The sequence below is a fragment of the Pithys albifrons genome, chromosome 15, assembly GCF_047495875.1.
Source record: "Pithys albifrons albifrons isolate INPA30051 chromosome 15, PitAlb_v1, whole genome shotgun sequence".
NCBI classification, from domain to species: Eukaryota; Metazoa; Chordata; class Aves; order Passeriformes; family Thamnophilidae; genus Pithys; species Pithys albifrons.
The window spans coordinates 1,942,585-1,965,197 of NC_092472.1; the positions used below are offsets into that span (position 1 = coordinate 1,942,585).

The 22,613-nt window shown below is 51.0% G+C and overlaps 1 protein-coding gene across 1 annotated transcript in view; it reads left to right on the forward strand.

The window, feature by feature from the left end:
* The first annotated feature begins 9,763 nt into the window (after positions 1–9,763).
* The window catches only part of CTNNA1 (catenin alpha 1), a 126,759-nt gene continuing 113,909 nt past the window's right edge, over positions 9,764–22,613 (forward strand). Inside the window, exon 1 of the mRNA XM_071570464.1 lies at positions 9,764–9,974. The gene's annotated coding sequence lies outside the window, so the exon portion shown is untranslated. The remainder of the gene's footprint in view (positions 9,975–22,613) is intronic.

Here is a 22,613-nt window from a genome sequence, read left to right on the forward strand (position 1 = left end):
CAGGGTGTTGTTCTCTGTCTTACATGGTTGGTTTCCAGGGAGGAGTAACAGCTCAGAGCCTCAAGGCCTTTTAACTGGCTCTTCCTGTTGTTGCTTTCTGAAAATACCAATAGTGGGAGGTTTATGTTCCTTCTCTTTTTTTCTTAATTCCATCCTTTCAGTGATGTTACAATTGCTTAAGTGGAGCTTTCCCTGATGTGATGTCAGGATAAACTGTGTGGCAAAATTACAGCAGCTGAATTAGCACTGTGTTTTGTGCTGCTCTCAAGCATTTGCAACAATTATTAATTTTCTAGTGCCTACGTGGGTGGAGTGCAATCCTTCCACCAGCTCCCAGCTCTCCAGTTCTCTTCATGCTCTGGATGGCACCAAGACTTGTCCAAAGTGCAGCACGAGCTGTTGGGGTGACCTGAAGTGCCCTACCCTGCAGTGGCCTATCCACAGCAATGTCACCTGTGGGTACCACCAACATCTGGAGAACAGAAATATCCTACAGTTGAAAATACATTTCCGGAAAGATCCAGAAACATTCTCCTTCTTTTTATCTAATAGGACCATACAGGCAAGGTGAGTGAGAGCCTTTTTTCTGGGAAGCCACGTCTCTCTGTTCTGCCCCATGTAGCTCCTCATTCTAAAACTAGAATTTCTTTGAATTTGCCTAAACCATTGGACAAAATGGGTTGAGCAGAGAAAGGATAGGAGAAGAAAACATGTATGTTCTTAAATGAGAAAGCCAGGCCAAGGATACTGCTTTTTTCATTGGCATCCACATGCAGGCTGGATGGATCCTGAGGGACAGGTGAGACTGGAGTTTCACATTTCCACCTGTGTCAAGTGTGCAGAAACACATCCTCTGGAGAGCTGAGAGTGACTGCTCAGAGGCCTGGGAGAGCCCCAGACTTACCATGTAAGAGACATCACTGAACCCAGCAGGAGGCTTTGTAAGTCAGAGTTATCTCTTCCTCCCTCACGTAAGAAAGAGCAGAGATCAGCACAAAATAATTGCTGGGTGTGATGTTCATGCTCTTGCTACAACACCACAGGAGGTGGGAAACCCTGTTAAATTTTACCCTGGTGAGAAAGGATCCTGGTGAAAGGATTTATGCACGTCTGGTTAGGAATTGCTGCCCCATCCTTCCCCCACCCCGAGGTACAGACACACAGCATGGGCCCTTGCCCGGGTGGGTAAACTCAGAGATCGGAAGGAAAAGTGTTTTTTCCCTGATGACTTTGCTCCCAGTAATCTCAGCTGCTGTTTGAAAGGGCAGCAGGTACCACAGCCTCAGACAAAAATCTGCTTTTCAAGCAATGATGTCCCTTTTCATAATAAATGCTGCCAACTCCCAGAAGTGATAGCTCACAAACAATCAGCGAGAGGACAGCGAGAATGCTCCTTGAGGTGCTGTGCAGAATGGATCATCCACTGTACAGCAACAAATCAAATTTAGGGAGAAAGAATTTGGAAACAAATTACCAGTAAGATATTTCAAGCTGACAGCAATTTGGAGCAACTTAGGTCTGTCTGGTAAGAACTGTATTCCTTTTATTTCCCTGTCAATAGCAGTACCTTATAAGATTGGTTTCTCATTGATAATTCTCTTGCCTGGAACAGAAACTCCTGAGTACACTTCAGCTGATGTCTCTCTCTTTGATCACATTTCAGTAGCAATGCTTTTCACCTCGATAACAGGATGAAGTTTCAGTGCCTAAAAAGCCAGTGGTAGTGGGATTTCCAGCCTCAGGAAGTTCTGGTGCTCTGCAGATTCCTGGGCTTGGGCTCAGGGATATGAGCTCGGGTCAGGACTCTGCTCTGAGATTGGAGCACTAACCTGCTCTGCCTCAGTTTCCCTGATACTACAAAAGTATAGCAACTGATGGTAGATGTTTGTCTTTATGGGAGAGGGATAAATAATATCTGCTAGTGATGCCTTCTCAGAAATGCTGAAACATGAGGGACTAAGGGTGTTCCTCCACATCACCTCTGTGTGCCTGGGGGAACAGTGTGTTGCTCCACGTGGCATGTGTGAGTTAGCAGGAGCACACAGGGAAGGGAACATCAGGGAAGGGCAACCACAGGCCCAGCTACCCCCACAGCCCTGCCCTTGTTGCCCGTTCACAGAAACACAAACCGACAGAGTATCAGTTTATGCGGTGCTTTATTTGCTGGGCCCGGGAAACCTGGGGACTATTGTCCTAAGCCAGGATTCCAACGAGCCGTTCTCGAAGACAGCTTTTATACTTTTTCTACAGCGTTGTACGTGCACAAAGACACACGGTCTCGTTCATAAATCAGTTACATAGGTTATATGTATACAATTGATGTCCGTCTCCAAGGGTTAAAAATCTACCACGCTCGTCTAACACAGGATTCTGGTTAATTAGGCCCCCATCACCAAACCTTTTACATATGTTGATTCTAATCTTATCTTTAAGCAACAGTTTGTTTTCTTCCTCAGGTTCTATTTACTTCACTGATCGCTTTAATTATTGTCCTGCTGTTCCTAGCAAGTTCCCAATAGTTTCTGGGCCCCCACTACTGTTTCAAGTTACCTCACCACAGGCCCAGTTAAACCCCGTAAACCTTAGCATAACTACTTCCACAGTTAGATTTACAAATATATTTGTAACACCCTCACCCTGCTCTGGGGGAGCAGCTGCAGCCCAAGTGCAGGGTGGCCCAGAGACACGCTGGGTGAGGTGGGAGCTGGGACTGACCCACTCTGCACTCAGGGGATGTCTGTCTGTCCAGCACTTACACAGCACCGAGGACTCATGTCCTGCTGCCCACGGTGCTCGATGTGATGTGTTAATTACTGAGCAGGGTCATTAATGTCCATCAGCAGGCACGGAGAGGACAGGACTCGGCAGGGAGGAATGTGGTGGGGTTAGACTGGAATGCAGCAGTGCTGACATGCCCGGAGCAGGAGAGACATAAAAACAGTGCACTGGCCTGTAATTTCCCTGCAATTTCTCCTCGGGAAGTAATGAAAGTTTACGACTAGTCATGGCAATGCCCGTGTCTCTCTTCCAGAAAGAGGGAGATAAAAATAGTTTGGAATCACACTGAGAAAAAGAGAATTCTGACATTCCTTTGAAAACTCTTTGCGGTCAAGTGTTCCCAGCCTACTTTGGCCAATTACTCAGTAAGAGGGATGGCAGCTGTGACTGACAGTCATTTCAGTTGCCTCTGCAAGCCAGGCCCTGCTCCTCTGCCGAAGGAAGTCAGCCAAGCAGAACCATTCAACCAGTTTATTCTTTTGAAATAGAAATGAAGGGATTTGTGCTGGTTCAGCAAAGCCCTGGCAGCCAGGAGGGACATCCCTGTCCTGGGGGCATCAGGCCCAGCTGGACAAGGGAGGGGATTGTCCTGCTCTGCTCTGCACTGGGGCAGCCTCACCTGCAATATTGGGGCAGTTTGGGGTGCTACAATATAAAAAAAGACATTAAGCCATTGGAGAGTGGCCAAAGGAAGGCATGAGGATGGTGAAGGGTCTGCAGGGGCCACATCAGGAGCAGTTGAGGGTACTTGGTTTGTTCAGTCTGGAGAAGACTGAGGTCAGACCTCACTGGGGTCTTCAACATCCTCCCAAGGGGCAGTGGAGGGGCAGGTATTGATCTCTTCACTCTTGTGACCAGAGACAGGACTTCAGAAAATGGCTGGAGCTGTGTCAGGTCAGGTTTAGGCTGAGTATCAGGAAAAGGCTCTTTCCCCAGAGCGTGGCTGGGCACTGGAACAGGCTCCCCAGGGCAGTGGTCATGGCCCCAAGGCTGTCTGAGTTCAAGATGTGCTCTCAGGCACATGCTGGGATTGTTGGGGTGTCCTGTGCAGGGCCAGGAGTCAGACTTGATGATCCTGATGGGTCTCTTCCAATTCAGCATATTCTGATTCCCCTCAGGGTCTCTGTCAGTCTTGGGACAGGAGGCCTGTTTCCTCCTAGTTTTCACATTGCCCCATTTGGCACTTTAGGCTGGCTTTTACCTTGCTGAAGCCTCATTCAATGCTGCTGAGCTTCCAGAGAGCGTGCAAGGGAGTTTGGCATTCCAAATGCAGGGTCAGGTGCTGCCAGCATGGGATTTCTTTCCTCCACTGGCTTCTGTTTTGTGTGTAACATCTGGGAGTAACTTACTCATGAGGAAGGAGGAAACCCTTAGTTCCAAGGGTGGCTTAAATTGGTAGCTTATGTTGTGGCCCTTTAACACCCTAAATTAAAACCAGCCAGTGCCTGTTTTGCACAGCATCCCCCCTGGATAACCAAAGCAATCTACAATGCCTATTTACTCAAGCGCTGCCTTAGAAACGAGAGTCTTATTGTCTGTTCTCCATAGATATGAAATACTCAGTGATGTAACTGAGGCTCCATTTAAAATTAGGAACCTTTTTCCCCAGTGCCCTTGGCTAAGCCTGCCTTCCCTGCACAGTCCCACCTCCCCGGGAACCACGATCCAATGGTGCTGTGCACCCCTCAGTCTTCACAGCATTTTAGGATCTTTCCAGATGGAAAGTGCCATAGAAATGTAAAACCTTATTAATTAAAGGCTGAAATAGATGCAGTGTGAGGAGGTCAGTGACTCATGCAGGAGGATTCTCAGGCTTCTGCTATGCATTGCCTCGGGGCGCTTTTTTGAATGTTCCCTTCTCCGGGGCCATGACAGTTTGTTACACAAAGGCTGTTGTGAACCTGGAGGTGAATGCAAACTACTCTGGCTAGGAACAGCAACCAGCGAACCCAGTTCATGCAGAGCCTTTTGGGACAGCATAATTTCTCCTCATTACAGTTTCTGCCTGCTTTTTCAGGATGCTTGTGATGTAGAGTATATGCATGGGGGATGCTGCTGGGAGCTGGCAGCCCCTCTGCCCGTGGCCATGCTTGGATTGCTCCTGGGCTTCTCTCTTTGAGGCCCCAGGAGCATTTGATGGTGCAGGAAGACAGAGGTTTCTCTCAGGATTCAGGGGCCTCCTGTGTATGAACCGGGGCATGCTCCTAGCAGAGTTCTCCTTGGAGAAGGTGGGCAGTGATGGGGAGCAGCTGAAAGCCCTGGCAAAGGGAGCACTGTGGCTGCAGCTCCAACTGGCACAGTCTGTGCTGACCCCAGAGGCACTGGAGAAGCAAGGTCTGGTCCCCAGGGCAACCAGTGGTGCCAGAGGGAGCCCCAGTGTATGTGCAGGTGTACTGGTAAATCCACTTCCCTCCTGACTGGGGTTTGTTCCTCTGAGGTGGGTGTTCTAGTCCTGCTGCACTGCAGAGCTTAGGGGCATAGCTGCAGTGCCCCCAAAGCACCATCTACCAGCATTTCCAGCAGTCCTGAGGCATTCATCACCCCAGGACATTGGGATTTCCTTTCTGGTTGTGCTGATGTTGATTCCTCACTGGATATTGGGAGACAATCTTAGTTCTCTATGCATCTGAGCCTTGAAGTGGAATGTGATGCCTCCCAGCTGTATGGGAATACTATGAATAGTGGGGACCCCCCTAGAAGTTGATGGCATAGCCCAGGTGAGACAATGTGTGTGCCAAACCCTCATTTACACACTTTGCTACATTGCCGATTTAATCAGAGCCACCAGTCCTTGGGGGAGGCTTCGTTTTGGGGTGACCCCCCAGCAAAGCTCCCTGGCTCGGAGTGCCTGCCCCTCTCCGGGCCCCTCACTGGCATCGCAGGGACAGCAGAGGTGCCAGGGCTGCACCCTGAGTGCTGCTCTGCAGCCAGCACAGCTGGTGGCACAGCACAGCTGCCCTGGGGCTGTCCCCACTGCACAGCATGACAGCAGCCTGCAGACAGCCTCAGCACACTGGTATTTGAACCCTGAGATTCCTTTATCATATTTTCAGTTTTCCTTCTCTCTGTTTGGTTCCTGCTGCCCACTCAGCCTCTCCAGCAGGGACTTCAGCCCATCATTACAACACTCTTCATCTTTTCCTCATTCTTTTTATTTCCTTCCTTCTCTCATCCCTCTCTATCTTCCTATTACCGTCTCCTGCCCCAGCAGTCTTGTCTTTGCACCTCCCACTTCTGTTTCACCTCTTGCAAATAACAAAACTAAGCCGCTTTTATTAAAAAATAAAAAATAAAACAAAATAAAACCACAAACACACATTTTGAAATGGGCACAAATGGACGCACAGAGAAACCACTTCCTTTCACCAATGTTGTAACAGAAACAGAAAATCCAGTTGCAGCTGCAGCACATCATTCAGACCCGGTGTATGCTGGGACTGGCAGTGTAGCTGCAGCAGGTGCTACACAAACAAGCCCCTTCCTCGCTTGGCACACAGACCTACCCCAGGACTGAACAGGGACAGGCACCTGCCCTGCGGTGGCTGCGCCCACACGGGTGTCTCCAGGTGTCCTGGCAGGGATCGCCCTTGAGCACACACTGAGTAACCCTGACACGCTGCCAGGAGAGCAGTCACCGCCCTGCCCTCCGTGACGTGCTGCCCCTCGGACTGCCCTCCCGGAGCCCGGACCAAGGCTCACACCACCTCCCTCCCGCAGCACCGCCGCCTTCCTGTCCTCCCCCCGCACCTCGGGCTTTCACCCAGCGCAAGGGGGCGAGAGAAACACCAAAAATCCCAGGCAAATGGGATTACAAACCCACAACCACTGTTACAGGAAGACCTGAGCTCAAGCAGCAAACCTGAACCGGTTTCAGAGAGCGGATTAGCTGCCAGGCTGCCGGCAGAGCGGTGTAACACAGGCACGGGCTGGGAGGTGCCAGCTGCTGTGCTTGTCCCACACCCCCTGCACTCAGCCTCGGTGACAGAGCCTGGCACCGCCATTCAGAGAGACCTGTTCATTAAGAGCCAAAGTCCAGCCTCAACCTACCTGCCTCCGTTTCTGCACAGTTTTATTTTCTGTTTGCTGAGCCTTTTAACTCGCTCCATGAACCAGCTGATCTGCTTTTCCCTCTGCTTTTCAGCACAGTGCAGAGCGTGTGATTCTCCACAACTCCAGACCTTCTACCTTTGAGTCTGCAGGTTTAAAAGGGATTATTTTATTTTTTTTAAATCTGACATTTTGTCCTGAAAGGATGTGAGGCACACAGAACTGCTGAATGTGGAAGCCACCACAGGAGGCCAAGACATGATATTAAAAGGAGTAATGAAAGAAAGCAAGCTATTGAAGTGTAAACTCAATTTTACTGAGAGTATGCTACAGATCAGAAATGAGTAGTTTGAATCCCTGGTGCAATTGACACCAAATATTAATGGTTTGATACAAGCAGGAAATACAAAGTTTTTTAAAAATCTGGTTTCTCTGTGTTTCCAGAGGAGAGTCTGTTTGTTAAGGCACTGAAGACCTTGTATTTTTTTAAGAACATGTGTCTCAGTCAGTATTATAATTACAGATTTTGCTTTCGATTAACTTTGCTCACCAGCAAGGCTGGGCTCTTGATCCCTATTTTCTTTCGGGATTAAAACCCAACAGTACTCTGTTTATTTCCCTGTCTTGGATCCCTTTCTTGGATTAAACCTGCAGGATGGAAAAATGCAATCTAAATTGCTGCAGGACACCATCTGTATTCCTGCAGGAACAGCTTGTAGGAGTATGGCAAAGGTGGGAAACATGGCCCTGTAAATCCCACTGAACCAGTACCTGGAGAAGTGTCCCAGCCCTGCCCACAGTGTGGTCACCTGGGCTGTGACACTGACCCACCTGGGCTGTGACCCTGACCCACCTGGGCTGTGACTCTGACCCACCTGGGCTGTGACTCTGACCCACCTGTGCAGTGACACTGACCCACCTGGGCTGTGGCCCTGACCCACCTGGGCTGTGACACTGACCCACCTGTGCAGTGACACTGACCCACCTGGGCTGTGACCCTGACCCACTTGGGCTGTGGCCCTGACCCACCTGGGCTGTGACTCTGACCCACCTGTGCAGTGACACTGACCCACCTGTGCAGTGACACTGACCCACCTGGGCTGTGGCCCTGACCCACCTGGGCTGTGGCCCTGACCCACCTGTGCAGTGACACTGACCCACCTGGGCTGTGACTCTGACCCACCTGGGCTGTGACCCTGACCCACCTGGGCTGTGACTCTGACCCACCTGGGCTGTGACCCTGACCCACCTGGGCTGTGACCCTGACCCACCTGTGCAGTGACACTGACCCACCTGTGCAGTGACACTGACCCACCTGGGCTGTGGCCCTGACCCACGGCCCCCTCGGCTCAATCAGTAGCTTGAATGAATGTGGTTCCTTCAATGAACGTGGTACCCTGAATGAACCTTCCTGGTAGGTTACTCAATCTCTCTATTTTTTGCCTAATAACAAAGGATGGAGTGAGTAGATTCAGGTATCTCAGGAGTGTTGGCAAATGAGTCACGAAATGTGTTAAATTTATTCAGTTGTCTTTACAATCCAGGATAAGTGTGAGTTCTGTAGAGAGATTTGTATTAGAAACCATCTCAAAACACACCACGGAAAGTCCCAGAGTAATTTGTTGTAGGGTAAAAACAATCTCTCTCTCACAAGAGGCTCACTGAGACTTTTCAAAGAAAACTTTGAAACAAATTAGTGCATAAAGACAAGTTTCTCCACTTGTAGATCTGTGTGTGAGAGCCAAGGTTGGGTTCCCACAGCCTCCCCCTCTTCTGAGGGGTCTCTGGTGGCCCCTGGGCTCTCCTCTCACCTGTACTCTTGTTATGAGACACATTTGCATGAAGACAAGGCTTTTCTAAAAGCAGCAGCTCTCAGAAGGTGGAGAGAACTGGGTTTCCAAAACAAAACACCAACTCTCAAACACAAGAGGAATCCAGCTAAAGCTTTTGTCCCACCTCCTTCAAACCCCAGCACCTGGGACCTTCGGTGTTGTGCATCTGCTCAGGAGCACAGAGCCAGGCTTTGACCCCGAATTTGTTGATTTTACCTCAAAAGCGACGCCTGAGAGCCTGGGCTGGGGGAGGTTCCCATGGGAGGCTCCCTTGGCATGAGAGGAGGCTGTGCCTGGGGGGTACGGAGAGAGAGGCTCCGGCACGGGGGGCTCCGGAGGGCTCTGGCTCCAGATGAGGGGTTCCCACACCGGGATGGGTGAGGGGGATCCTGAGGGGGATCCCACACCGGGATGAGGGGGGCCTATACCAGGATGAGTGGGCTCCTGAGGGCTCCTGCCCGGGATGAGGGTGGTCCTGCCCAGGATAAAGGAGATCCCACACAAGGATGAGGGGGCTCCTCAGCACTCCTGCCTGACATGAGAGGGCTCCCACACGGGGATGAGGGGGCTCCCCCACGGGGACGAGGTGCTGTCCCCCGGCCCTGCCCCCCTGCCCTGCCCCTGCCCCGCCCCTGCCCCCCTGCCCCCCAGCCCTGTCCCACTGCCCCTGCCTCGCTGCCCCCCAGCCCTGCCCCACTGCCCCTGCCCTTGCCCCTGCCCCGCTGCCCCCGCCCCCGCCCCTGCCTCGCTGCCCCCCAGCCCTGCCCCCCTGCCCCGCTGCCCCCCAGCCCTGCCCCACTGCCCCTGCCCTTGCCCCTGCCCCGCTGCCCCCCGGCCCTGCCCCACTGCCCCTGCCCCCGCCCCTGCCTCGCTGCCCCTGCCCCGCTGCCCCCCAGCCCTGCCCCACTGCCCCTGCCCCTGCCCCTGCCCCGCTGTCCCCCGGCCCTGCCCCGTTGCCCCCCGGCCCTGCCTCGCTGCCCCTGTCCCCGCCCTGTTGCCCCTCAGCCCTGCCTCCCTGTCCCGCTACCCCTGCCCTCCGGCCCTGCCCCCAGCCCTGCCCCACTGCCCTCCGGCCCTGCCCCTGCCCCTGCCCCGCTGTCCCCCCGGTCCTACCCCCGTGCCTCGGCGCTGCCCCTGCCCCTGCCCTGCCCTGCCCTCACCTGCGGGCGGTGCCGCGCCGGGCTCGGGGCGTTGCGGCGGGCGGTGCCGGGAAGAGCGGCCGGGCCGGGCCGTGCGGGAGGCGCCGGAAGAGCCCATTTCCTCGGCGGGACGGGACAAAGCGGCGGGGCCGGAGCGAGCGGAGCGGCCGCGGTGCCGGTGAGTCCCTCGCGTCCCAACGCCGCGCACCCTCCTGCGCCCCGGGAAACTTTCGGGGCTCCCTCCCGGCCACTTGGAAACTTTTGGGCGGCGGCGCGGGCCGGGCCCGGCGGCTGCGGCGCTGCGGGAGGGCCGCGGGGGCGAGGCGGGAGCGGGGCGGGCGGGGAGCGGAGCAAAGCGGGCCGGGCCGGGCCGGGCCGGGCCGGGCCAGGGGGCTGAGCTGGGCCTGGCCTGGGCCGGCCCCGCGGGGAGGCCGCGCTGGGCCGGGACCGGGGCCGGGGCGGGGGCCGGAGGGAGCTTGGCCGGGCCGGGTGGGATCCGACGCGTTGGGCCCAGGCCGGGGGTACACGCGTGTTTGGGCCGGGGCCGGGGGGTCCCGCCGCGTTCGGGCCGCCGGCGCCTTTCCCCGGGGCGAGGCGCGGCCGGGCCGCTCCCGGCGAAGTTTCGGTGCCGTGCCGAGGCCCCTCCCCGGCTGCGGGCAGGGCAGGGCCGGGCCCCTCTCGCCTCTCGGCCCCCCTCTCGCCTCTCGGCTCCCCAGCTCCCTTCGTCCCTCCCGGCCGTGCGGCTGTTCGTGCAGCAGTACCGGGAACTCCCCTGGCCTCGCTCGGCCCCGCCACGTTTCCCGACACCCTCCCGGCCGCTCCGGCGCCGCGGGGCGGGCGCTCCTCCTTCCCCCGCGGAAAGTTCGGTGCTACTTTTCGCAGACACAATGCAGGGAGGGCGCAGCAGCTGCCGGGCCGGGGGTGCTGTGTGACCCCCGCGCAGCCCTGGCTCGCTCCGTGTGCCGCTGCAAACACGGGAACTCTCTCGGGCTCGAAGTTTGCAGGAAACTGTGTGTCCCAAGCTAGGTTTGGTGAAGAATTGGTTGTGTTGAAAGCACGCTTGCCTGCCTGCCTGCCCTTGTTCCAGCAGCCCTGCCCGGGCGCTGGCGAGGCCATCGATCCCTGCGAGCCTGCATGGCTCATCGCGGTTGGGAATTACGGCCCCAGGCCAGGCTGCCTTATCTGTATCGAGCTGCTCTGGGAGCCCTTTGCTGCCCTCCCCCCTTGGTTTGCCTTTGGCTTTTGTTTTTTGAGGTGGGACTTGTGCAGAAGGGGTTCTGGGTGCTGGAGCTGTTGGTGTCCTGCGTGGTTCCTGCGCTGGGGAGGGGGAGAGCCCAGTGCTCCCAGTGCTTTCAGACCAGCTAAAGGTAAAGCCTGCGGGTTGTTTCTCCGGCTCCCGGGCTGGTTCGGAGGCAGCGTGGGGTGGAAACGGAGCTGGAAGCCCAGCTCACCTTACCCTGGGTGCAGTCTTTGCTCTGTCTTGGGGCACTAAGGCCATGTTGTGTTCACTTACTTCTCTCTGCTGATCGAAACTTTTTGTTTAAAGGAACATATTTTGAAGTTGAGTCATTGGTTTTTATGTACAGCGAAACAGTTTTTAAAACATCAAGAAACTGTTGTTTTGACTTTTCTCAGCAGTCACAGATGAAGATCTATTGGGCTTTGTTTTAAGGAAGGCTTTGCCCTAACCTTTTCCATAACAAACAACGTGCCTTCAGTCTGTAGGGTTTTTTTTCCAGCCAGCTCTAATAATAGGCCTCTGCATTGGAGATTAAAAGTTTACACAAGGTGGCAGGGGGGAGCGCAGCGGGCAGAGATTAGAAATCCGTGCTCAAACCCGTGCTTTAAAATGTAAATACTTACCCCACAATGCATTTTCAAGCTTTGTGAAACATCAGCATTTCTGTGCTGACATGGGTAAAGCAGACATTAATGTGCAGCTTCTTCACAGGGCTTCTGTTGGTCTGATAAAGTTAACTGAGGGATGTTACGGAGAAGTAATTTGTGTTTTTTTTCAGGAGCACGAGTATCTTCCTTCTGCAGCTGTAAGATTGAGAAACTGATCTTGCAAAGGAATCCACCTTAGTAGAAATGTTTGTGGGCTGGAAATATACTTTCGTGGGACCTCAGCCCTGCCTTGCAATTATGTCTGCTGTCACTATTTGATTTCCAAATGACCTCTCTTTGGCAGAGAATTAGTGAAGATCACATAAATATTTCATAGCCAAACCGGCCTGTTCCTCATAGATGAGCAGTGGGGCTGGTCTGCAGTGGGGACCTACATGGCCATGATGCTTCAAGGGCTTGCTGGGTTTCTGTGGGGTTTTTTATTTGCTAGACACTAAAGGGAACATGATGAGTAAAAGAGGACCCAAGTATTTTTTGTCAGGACAGTGCAACATGACACAGTCATTCAGCATGACCATGAACCACAGACTGGTTTGGCTTGGAAGGCACCTTAAAGGCCATCTCATTGCAACCCCCTGCCATGGGCAGGGACACCTTCCACTATCCCAGGTTGGTCTAAGCTCTGTCCAGGCTGGCCTTGGGCACTCCCAGGGATGGGGCTTCGTATTATTGTGCCTTAACTGGACATCACTCAAATTGTTGTGCTGCAGAACTTTAATGCATATAACCTTGAGGAATTGGATCCTTTACTGCTCTGGGAATTCACCCTAATTTAGTTTTATAGCTAATCTGGAATAGCTCCATTCAGTGAGTTTATAGCTCGTGCGTTGGTTAAACAGCATTGCAGCTTTAGAGAAAGTGCAGATGTTGGATAATTACTACTTTTAACTCCATACTATTTTAATCCAGTGAATGAGACTTAAAATAGAGCCTGCCACAAAATTGCATGCCAGCACCCTCAATGGATGAGCTCCTCTCAAAGACAAGCACTGAGAGTGACCTGCTGCTCCACAAAGCAGAATTGGGTGCAAGTGGATTTACTGGGGTGAAGGAGTTGCAGGAGGAATGGAATGTAGTCACTGCATCTGGAAGTGGGATTGTTCTCCTGGAAAAACTGAGACTCCTTATCTGCCAGTCACCGTGAGAATGGGTGTAACTGATTTCTGGTGTGCAGAGGGTTAGTCCAGACTCTTCTGTTGGCAAATCTGATACGTGCATATGATTCATGATTCCTCATGACTGATGGATTTAAAGAGCCAGATACCTTTTCTCTCAATATGATTACATGGTTTTGTTTGTTAATCCCAGATGTACTATGGAAAACATCTGCTAGTCCTTTGATATGTGTTTATAAATATCTGTGGTGGAATCAGTGAGGACTAACCTTTTTTTTCCCCTGTGCTTTGTGGAGTGATAGAAACTATGAAATACACACATCTGAACTAACACAGTTTGCAAAGGGAAACTCACAATGCATTGACATTCCCTTCTGTGAGAAGATTTCTAATTTACAAGACAACTACTTCATTAATCATTTAGACTCGGAGGGCTTCCTGTGGAAGTCTTTAAATTCAGGCACCTCTACCCATGTCCTGGGCTGGATCTGAAAGTGTGACCAGGAGGCTGAGGGAGGGGATTCTCTCCCTGTGCCCTGGTGAGACCCCCAACTGCTGTGCTGCCTCCAGCTCTGGGGCCCCAATGTACAGAGGATGTGGAGGTGCTGGAGAGAGTCCAGAGGAGGCCCTGGAGATGCCCCAGGGCTGGAGCCCCTCTGCTCTGGGACAGGCTGAGAGAGCTGGGATTGTTCAGCCTGGAGAAGAGAAGGCTCTGGGGAGACCTGAGGTTCTGTTCCAGTGCCTAAAGGGTCTCCAGGAGAGCTGGAGAGGGACTTGGAACAGGGAATGGAGTGACAGGACAAAGGGGAATGGCTTCCCACTGCCAGAGGGCAGGAATAGATGGGATATTGGGAAGGAATCCTTCCCTGTGAGGGTGGGCAGGCCCTGGCACAGGTTGCCCAGAGAAGCTGTGGCTGCCCCATCCCTGGAAGTGTCCAAGGCGAGGCTGGATGGGGCTTGGAGCACCCTGGGCTGGTGGGAGGTGTCCCTGCCCAGGGCAGGGGGTTGGAATGACATGGTCTTTAAGGTCCCTTCCTGCTGAAACTATTCTGTGACTCTGTGGATGGAAAAAGCAAACATGAGGCCAGGTGTAGCTAAAAGGAAAACCATTACCAAGGCAGAGAGTGGAACAGTGGTGTTGAAACCAAGCTGAATGCCAGGAAATTCCCCAGCAGATCTGTTTCAGTACGTGGAATGACACGAGGAGGGAGGAGTGTTGATGTGTGTTACAGTCCAAGAGAGAATGAAACTCCTGTACTGTTTCCAAGGCAGTGAGGGGGTTGAGAGCGAAGCTGGCAGGGAGCTGGCAGCAGTGTGGAAGGTGGGATTGCAATGGGAATAATATGAGAGAAAACTCAAGCTGATGGTGTGCTTTTTTCCCCCAAACAACACCCAGTTTCCCAGCACTCTGGGCCCTGTTATGGACTGGATGTGCACATGACTGTGCGTGCTGAAGAATTTGTGTGGGGCTGATGTTGGGGAGCAAATGAGATGTTCATGTAAGATAGGGTACAAATGACTGTAAACCCTTCAGTGCACATATTCTGGGCTGAAATTTGGGCTTGTGGGGAGGATCAGGAGAAGAAAATTTTCTTTTTCCTAAAGTTTAACTGATGGAATTGAGAGGGGAGTGTAGGCCAGACAGTTCTGTCATTGCTGTTCTTCAGCAGAAGTTCAAGAGGTCATGTGGTTAAATACAAAATTTGCTGCTTTTCACTTTATTCAATAAGAGTTAATGCTGCCAGGATCTTGTGTTGTTTTCTGTGCTCCCCCTTCCACTGCCCTTCCCATTCCCCTAAAGGCTCAGAGTTTTCATTTACTGCTTATTCTGGGCACTTGTGGAGGTGAAACCTATGCAGATCTAAGGCTCTAAGAGGGAGATTACTCTTCCCATATCTTTTTCTAGATGATACAACCTTATCCCAGAAGATCCACTTAAATAAATGGGCTGCACAAGGGCTGCACTAACAATGTAGCTTTACACAGCCACAAAGGTCAGTTTAATTTTTCATGTAAACAGGGCTGAGCTGTGTGCCTATAAAACGGTGTTTAACCTGTGTAACACTGGGCAGGTCAGTATTCATCTTTGCAAAGTGCTCTTGAGATCTTCAGCTGAGGCTGTAGGTGGGTAAATGTTGTTTTTAATTGACTGGAATATTGAATTCAGAGCCAGTGCTGTTGAACAGCAGAGGACACGGCTCAGAAGGTGAAAGTGGGTGTGAGCACAACTAATCAAGATGTTCAGGCTGCCTGTTCTTTACCCTCGTTCTTGCAAGTATGTCCTTGTAATGTATACCTGTAACACTGATTTCTTTTAGTGTGACTTGAGACCTAGTGAGTCTCATTGCTTGGTGTTGGAGAGTTGCTCATGGCCTTGGCAAATCCATGAGGGGCTGGGGACAGGTACGCAGGTGGCACATCTTGTATGAGCTTCAGTTACAATTTAACATATGTGTCATTCCAAGCAATACCTGATGTCGAGATGTGTTGGAGTCTAAACATCCTGAATATTAAATTACTTATTCATTTAAAGAATGAGAAGCTGAACAGGTAAAGTCTGTGTGCAAGGGGCTTGATGTGATCTGATTGTTAGAGGTTGAGAGGTGAAACCAGCCTTGTGTCCTGTCATGACCCATGTCATGAGTCTTTAGTTATACTGGTCCCATCAACCTTTTCCTTGTCTGAGGCCCTGAATTACAAGCCCTTCACCTGGCCTTGGCCAAGCTGTCACCAGCAACAGAAGGAAGGAATAAGGCAGGAGCTGTGGGGTTGTTTCTGTTCCTGTGTCACACTGTTGAGCAGTATCCTCTGGCTCCTTTTGTGCCTTTGGGGAGTGATGGATGCTCTTGGATGGTGTCTGGTGGTGTGCTCTTGTTCTCTGGTCATGATTATTGACCCCTGCCACCTTACTGACCCCCACAGTCGTTTATCTTCCCTTCCCCACCTCCTCCCCACCTTTCCCTGGATGATGACAGTGTATATGAAGCCAGGCTAGAAGGGAAACCAACAGGCAGGCAGGCAGACAAGCAATAAAGCCAGGAGAGAAGGGCAAAGGAGTGGCACTGGTTCCCTGAGGTTCTGTGCCAGGCTCCAGCAGGGCAGAGGCTCCCTGAGCCAGGAGCTGGAGCCCAGGCTGGGTTCTGTTCCCTGGGTGTGCCCTCTGGCTGTGGTGGCCACTGCCCAGGGCTGGCAGGAGCCCACCTGGCTGCCAACACTGACTGTGGTGGCTGTGATGCAGCCCTGCCCTGTCACTGCACTCAGCTCAATGACTCTCTGAAATTCAGAAGCCTTGGGAGTCAAAAGTCTTCACACAAGCTACAAGGGCAATGAAAGACACAGAGTATTTTTTGAGAGAGTAAAAAGCAAGGATCTGGTTGGGCTCTGTGAGAGGCTCTGGAGTGGTTTAAATTTCGGTACAAAGTATTGACTTTGTGATTACTGTGACTTCCAGTGTTTGGGAGATGTATTTAATTACAAACCTCTTCTCTTGGAAACACATTTCCTACGCAAATTAAACAGTGTATCCTGAAAGCAGAGATGTGGGAAAGGCTTTGTGGACAGCCTGTTTGTTACTCTGTGGCACTTCCACTGCTGGTGGAGTCCTCAATCACAACCCTCTTATTTTGTATGGCTCCAGAGAAGAGTGCAGTGTGATTGTGTGAGTGGGTTTTTTCCTCCTCTTTCCTAGCTGGAGATAGGGAGAAAAAGTAATGATATAAAATGCAGTAAGAGTAGCAAAAAAACCCCCCAAAAGCTGCAAGGATTATTTGTAATGAAACAGAGTAATGCAGATTAGTTGTGCAGGGTTCAAAGCTTATAACCTCAAGGAAAAAAGTTAATTTCTGGTCTTTATGCATCAGTACTTTAGTGTCAGGTGTTCTAAGCTGGTTTACTTAGTTTACAGAATTGGTTAAGACAATTTGAATGTGATTATTTGATTAACACTGTTATTGTGGGCCCAGGGAGAAGGCAGTGGCTGTCGGTGAGCGACAGTGCTGAGCAGAACCAGAGGCAAAGCACTGGTGCAAAGCCAAGGGAACAGGATTTCTTAGCTCATCTGGTTTTTGTTCTGGAGCTTTGTCATATTTCCTGTTCCAGGGGGTGAGAGAAGGGGTGGAGAGAGAAAAAGGTGTCTTTAATCAGATGGCAGTTGGTTTCCACTTAGTAAATAGCTGTGTTACTACCTTAAAATATCTTTTTTCTCCAAGACCATCCAAACAATGACTCCTTCCTCTCAAACCTTCCGGTTCCTTCCTGTTGCTATTATGGAATGTGGGTGGGGCAGTGATATTCCCTTTCTTTTTTTGGCAGAAGTTGCTTTAATTGGCCATGCACATGCGAAGGCAGTGACTCCAAAGGATTCCTGTCGAGGCAGGTCATTGTTAGCTCTGCCCCTCCTGCACATGGTGCACCCTCAGCGAGTTTGTACTTGACAGGAGCTGGTTGTGGCTGAGCAGGTACCTCTGGGAAGCATCCCAAAACTCATCACACCACTGTTTTTATTATTCCTGGCTTTGCTCTTGTGGAGAAGGTGCACAGTTCTCATCAGTCAGTGCTCCCTGTGTCCCGCAGCCCTGCGGGCAGTGTGGGGGGAGAGGAGGTGGTGTTGGAGCATCCCGTGCTCTCCCACAGAGATGTGGCCGTTTAAAGATGCTTAACTCACCCAGTCCACGCTTGTGCATTCCATTCATGTTCACCCTTCCTGGGGTTTGTTTTTGTGAATCCCTCCCTCCTCCCTTCTTAACTCTGCAAGTTGAGAGTTTTCTGGGGGTGTGTGGTGATGGTGCAGTTCTTCCTGGGAAAGTAACTCATTTGCAGCTGAGAGATGGTGCTGAGGGTTACCCTGAGCATAGAATGAATTTCTAGACCTCATCACTTGTGGGGTTTGGTTTTTTTTAAAATAATTGCATTTGTAATTTTAATCTAAGACTGACAGCCTTCCTGAATCAAAGTGAAAGGCTGGCAAAGGACTCCTAAAGGACTTTTTCTGGGAAACTTGGGAATGTTTTACTTTGAAGAGTCTTCACACTCCTCATTTGCTCCAGTGGGTGCTTTTAGTAGCTTTTGCAAATGATGAAAACCATGGCAAACTTTTTCCACTCCTAAAACATCACCAGTTTTTGTTACATAGTCTTTAACTGCTGCTTGCTGAGCATGGCATTTAGTCTCTGTTAATACAGGACTGTCCATTTGCTCCATGCTTAAGCAAATTGTCTCATCAGACCTCTAATTATAGGGAATCTCATTTTTTTCAGAACATGCATGTCAGTATTTGTGTAGTTCTGACTGTTTTGAATTGCTAATGAGGGTCTAGATTTCAGAGATGTGGTCAGCTGAAAGCACTGAAGGGTATTGCATAACAACCTACCAATTTAGGAATGAAAGTGCAGTTTGAGTGGGGTCAGATTCTGGTTATTTCTGACTCTTCAGCATAAACAGCACTTTTTATTGCAGGTTGAGTGCTGAAGAAGATCAGAACAAAACTTCCCAGGTTTTCTTTTCCCTTTATTGCCAGCCATCAGTGGGTTTCTGCAAGCTAAGCAAGAATCAGTTTTGCAGCTCTGGCAAATTCTTGTGCCAACTGATAAAGTAGACTAATTTATAATAACCCTTTTCTTATTTAAGGAATATTTGTGGCAAAAAATTACTTGTTTAAAGGTTGCCCCTTCTTGGATTCATTGTTACGATGAGGTTGGTAATTGGAGCCTGTGCTGGTGCAGTTTGAAGAGCTGTGCCCTGTAGCCACTCCCTAGTTATTGTATCTGCACTGAGTGTGTATCCCTGGGGTCTGAAATCTGTGCTGTGGCTCAGAGAGTGCCGGTGAGCTGCTCTTCCATTCTTTCTCAGTGATTTTAGGGAAGTTTCACACAGTTTTCCGCCTCAAGAGCGGGCAGAGATGCTGAGGTTAGGGGGGCTCTCAGCAGCTGAACTCAGGGGGTCCAGCAGGTGTGTGAGCCCTGCCCGGGTGACAGCCACTGACCCAGGGAGAGACGGAAGGGAAAGACTTCAGCACTCTGCACCCACCCACAAAGGCACCAAAAGCACTGACTGGGGAAACTGGGCTTTGTAAAGGGTTCTGGGGGGAAGGTTCTGGAACTTGGCTGGGACTGAGTGTGTAACTGGGGAAATGGGATGGCCAGTGGGACAACAGGGTTTTGGGCAAGGGTGGGAAGGCTCAGCAGTGGGAGTGCAGGGATCAGGGCAAGGGTGGGAAAAGGGTGGAGGGGGAAGGAGACAATATGGAGGGTAAACTGGGATAAGGCTATGAGGGAAAATGGGGAGGGGGACACAGAACTTTTATAACTAAAAACCATACAATAATAAACTCAATGAAGTTGAACTAAACTTGTTATAACAGTGTGAGCAGTCTCTCAGGTTGTTTCGTGTCCTCTGTTTGTCATCCAATGTGAGTTCTCCCACAGCTGTGCTGGAACATCCTCTCTCCAGGCTGAGTCCCCTTGCTGTTTTTGGAAGTGTGAACCTTCTGTTGGAGCCTGCAGTCTAAATGTGAGGAGTGTGGCTTTGTGAGGGCTGGGTTGGGGAGCTGCAAGTTGTTGGTGCTGCAGAGAAAGGTTCATGACAGATGTTGCTGTTTCCTTAAAATGCAGGTGTGTTGTCTTTGTGCATGGTCAGAGCCATGGCCTGACCCACAGAATGCTGAAATCCAGCAGTTCCAAATCTAGTGGTTACTCATTCTGATTTGGGAATTATCTTTTATGGTGTTAGCAGTGCAGGTCTTAAAATGCATGAACATCATTGTGAAGGCAGAATAACTGGTTTATTGTTAATGGCAATGGCTTGCTGCTCATGGCACGTCTTTTTCCCAAATACAAAGTTTTGCAGCTAGAATATTAAAATTAATCTTGCTTATATGGGAGATCCACTTCTTAAAAAAGGTATGTGTGTTTTCTAAGCAGTTCTTGATACTCTGTCACTCTTCTTTATGGAGTTGGAATCTTGCTTGTGTTTTGGAACCTGAAAACTGCAGAAATAAATTGGATGCTTGTTGGGATGTACTGGAACACCCATCTGGACAGTTAAGGGGGTATAAGCCTGAGTTTGGTTCCTGCATTCTTTTAGGATGTCATCCATGAGCTGGAGCCTTAGTGTGACATAAATAAGTCACTAATTGCTCGTGCTTGCTGTGCTCTGCCTTGCCATGCACCTCCTTTCCAGCTCCTCGGAGGCAAAACAGTCCTGGCAGAAGGGAAACGATCAGAGCTTGACTCTTACACAAGTGAAGGCAGGAGGCTGCTGTTAGCCCTGGCTTAGGAAAACATACCCGTGGCTGTGAAATCACTGCTGTGCTCCCGGGAACACTGCCATGTGCAGAGTGTGCCTTCATCCCCTCAATGACAGCCAGACTGAAATGGCAGGTGTGAAAACCTGGTGTTACAGAGTTGTGTGTTCCTGATTCTGGTGGAAAATGAGTTGCTGGAGTCCTCAGTACTGTAACCCTTTGGAAGCTGCAGGAGGTGGCACGTGCTGCTCTGAGGAGTGTGTTCTGTCCCAGTCCAGGGATGTGCCCCGTCCCTGCCTCCATGGGACGGTGCCTGGGGTGCTGAGGGGCTCTCTGTGGCTGGGCTGGCACCGCAGTGGGCAGGAGGGGACACCCATGCAGGAGAGGAAGGAGTTATACATGGCATGGATTTTTGTAGGGCCACTGGATTAGGTTATATCTCTTAACTCAGTAGCAGAGTCTAAAGATTTGCTAATTCAGTAGAGAAGCATTTGGTTCTTACTGGCCCTGTAAGGCTTTCTGATGAGCCATTTTAGGTGCCTCTCTATGGGCCTTCTCCACAAGAACAGCAGAGAAAACATGGGAGAACAGATCATGGGAGCTGGAGCTGGAATGGCACTGGTTGAAAACAGGCTTATCTGAACTGAACATCATCTTTTCTCTTAGCTGGTTACTGCAGTTCATGGGAAAAAAAAGGTGTAGCAAAATTGAACATACTCGAGTGGCAGAAAATGCTTGGATAATCAAACAACAGAAGTGTATTCAGTGAAGTTACTTCCCATATATTTCCTGTGTTTTCTGTAGATACTATGCTTGAAAGCTTTGTAAAATTGTTATGTTCAATGAGAACCAGGAATGTGGGATACAATGGAGATGGTCTTACCTCAGCACTAGGTTGGGACATGGCCAATGCATCTACTCAGACATCAGAATTTGGGGGCATTCAGGTTTAATAATTTAGACAACAGCCAATACATCCCACCTGTTCCACAAAGGTCTGAGTCTCACAAGACAGGTTCAACTCAAAACTAGTCCTTTGCCACAAGATGCAACATCTGAGTTAGTATTAGTACTTCAGACTGAAATTCCAACAGTGAGGGTTTCTAAAAGGGAGGTGGTACCTGCATGGCATTTATGGTGGGGGAGAAGATTCGGTAGCTGAGCAGGTGAAATTTAAGGTTGAAGAGATGACTCCTTGTTTTTCAGCTGTGTACACTTTATGTTAAATAAAAACAGCTGAAATAAAACCTGTTCAAATGCTCTTTGGAAAGCATCACACACTGAACATCCTTGACTAGCAGCTACTTGGCTGCCAAGGGAAATCACAGAATCATAGAATTGATTGGATTGGAAAAGACCTCCGAGATCATCAAGTCCAACCCTTGGTCCAACTCCAGTCCCTTTACCAGATCATGGCACTCAGTGCCACGGCCAAGCTCAGTTTCAAAACCTCCAGGGATGGGGAATCCACCTCCTCTGTGTGCAGCCCATTCCAATGCCTGAGCACTCTCTCTGCAAAGAATTTCTTTCTGATCTCCAATTTCCCCTGTCAGAGCTTGAGCCCATCGTGCCCCCTTGTCCTATTGCTGAGTGCCTGGGAGAAGAGACCAACCCCCACCTGGCCAGAACTTCCCTTCAGGCAGTTCCAGACAGTGCTGAGGTCACCTCTGAGCCTCCTCTTCTCCAGGCTAAACACCCCCAGCTCCCTCAGCCTCTCCCCACAGCACTTGTGCTCCAGTCCCTTCTCCAGCCTCGTTGCTCTTCTCTGGACCCACTCCAGCCCCTCAATCTCTTTCCTCAACTGAGGGGCCCAGAACTGAACACAACACTCAAGGTGTGGCCTCCCCAAGGCAGAGTCCAGGGGAAGGGTCACTGCCCTGGCCCTGCTGGCCACGCTAGTTTGGATCCGGGCCAGGATCCCCTTGGCCTTCTTGGCCACCTGGGCACACTGGTGGCTCCTGTTGATCTTCCTGTCCCTCAGTCCCCCCAGGTCCCTCTGCCTGGCTGCTCTCCAGCCACTCTGTGCCCAGCCTGGAGCGCTGCAGGGGTTGGGGTGGCCAAAGGGCAGGACCTGCACTTGGCCTTGTTGAACTCCATCCCATTGAAATCAGCCCATCTCTCCAGTCTATCCAGATCCCTCTGCAGAGCCCTCCTGCCTTCCAGCAGGTCGACACTCCCTCCCAGCTTGGTGTCATCAGCAAATTTGCTGATGATGGACTCAATCCCCTCATCTAAATCCTCAATAAAGATGTTAAACAGGACAGGACCCAACACAGACCCTGGGGAACACCACTGGTGACCAGCTGGATGCAGCTCCATTCACCAGCACTCTCTGGGCCTGGCCCTCCAGCCAGCTCCTAATCCAGGAGAGAGGGTACACTTGTCCAGGCCATGGGCTACCAACTTTTCCAGGAGTATATTATGGGAGTGTTGCTTTATTTGGGGAACAGGGCAGACTGATCAGTTTGGAGACTGTGAAGGGGAAGAATGAAACTTTTCATTTTCTGCATATTCCTAGTTATATGAAAAGCAATTCTGAGCTGTCAGTGGGGCC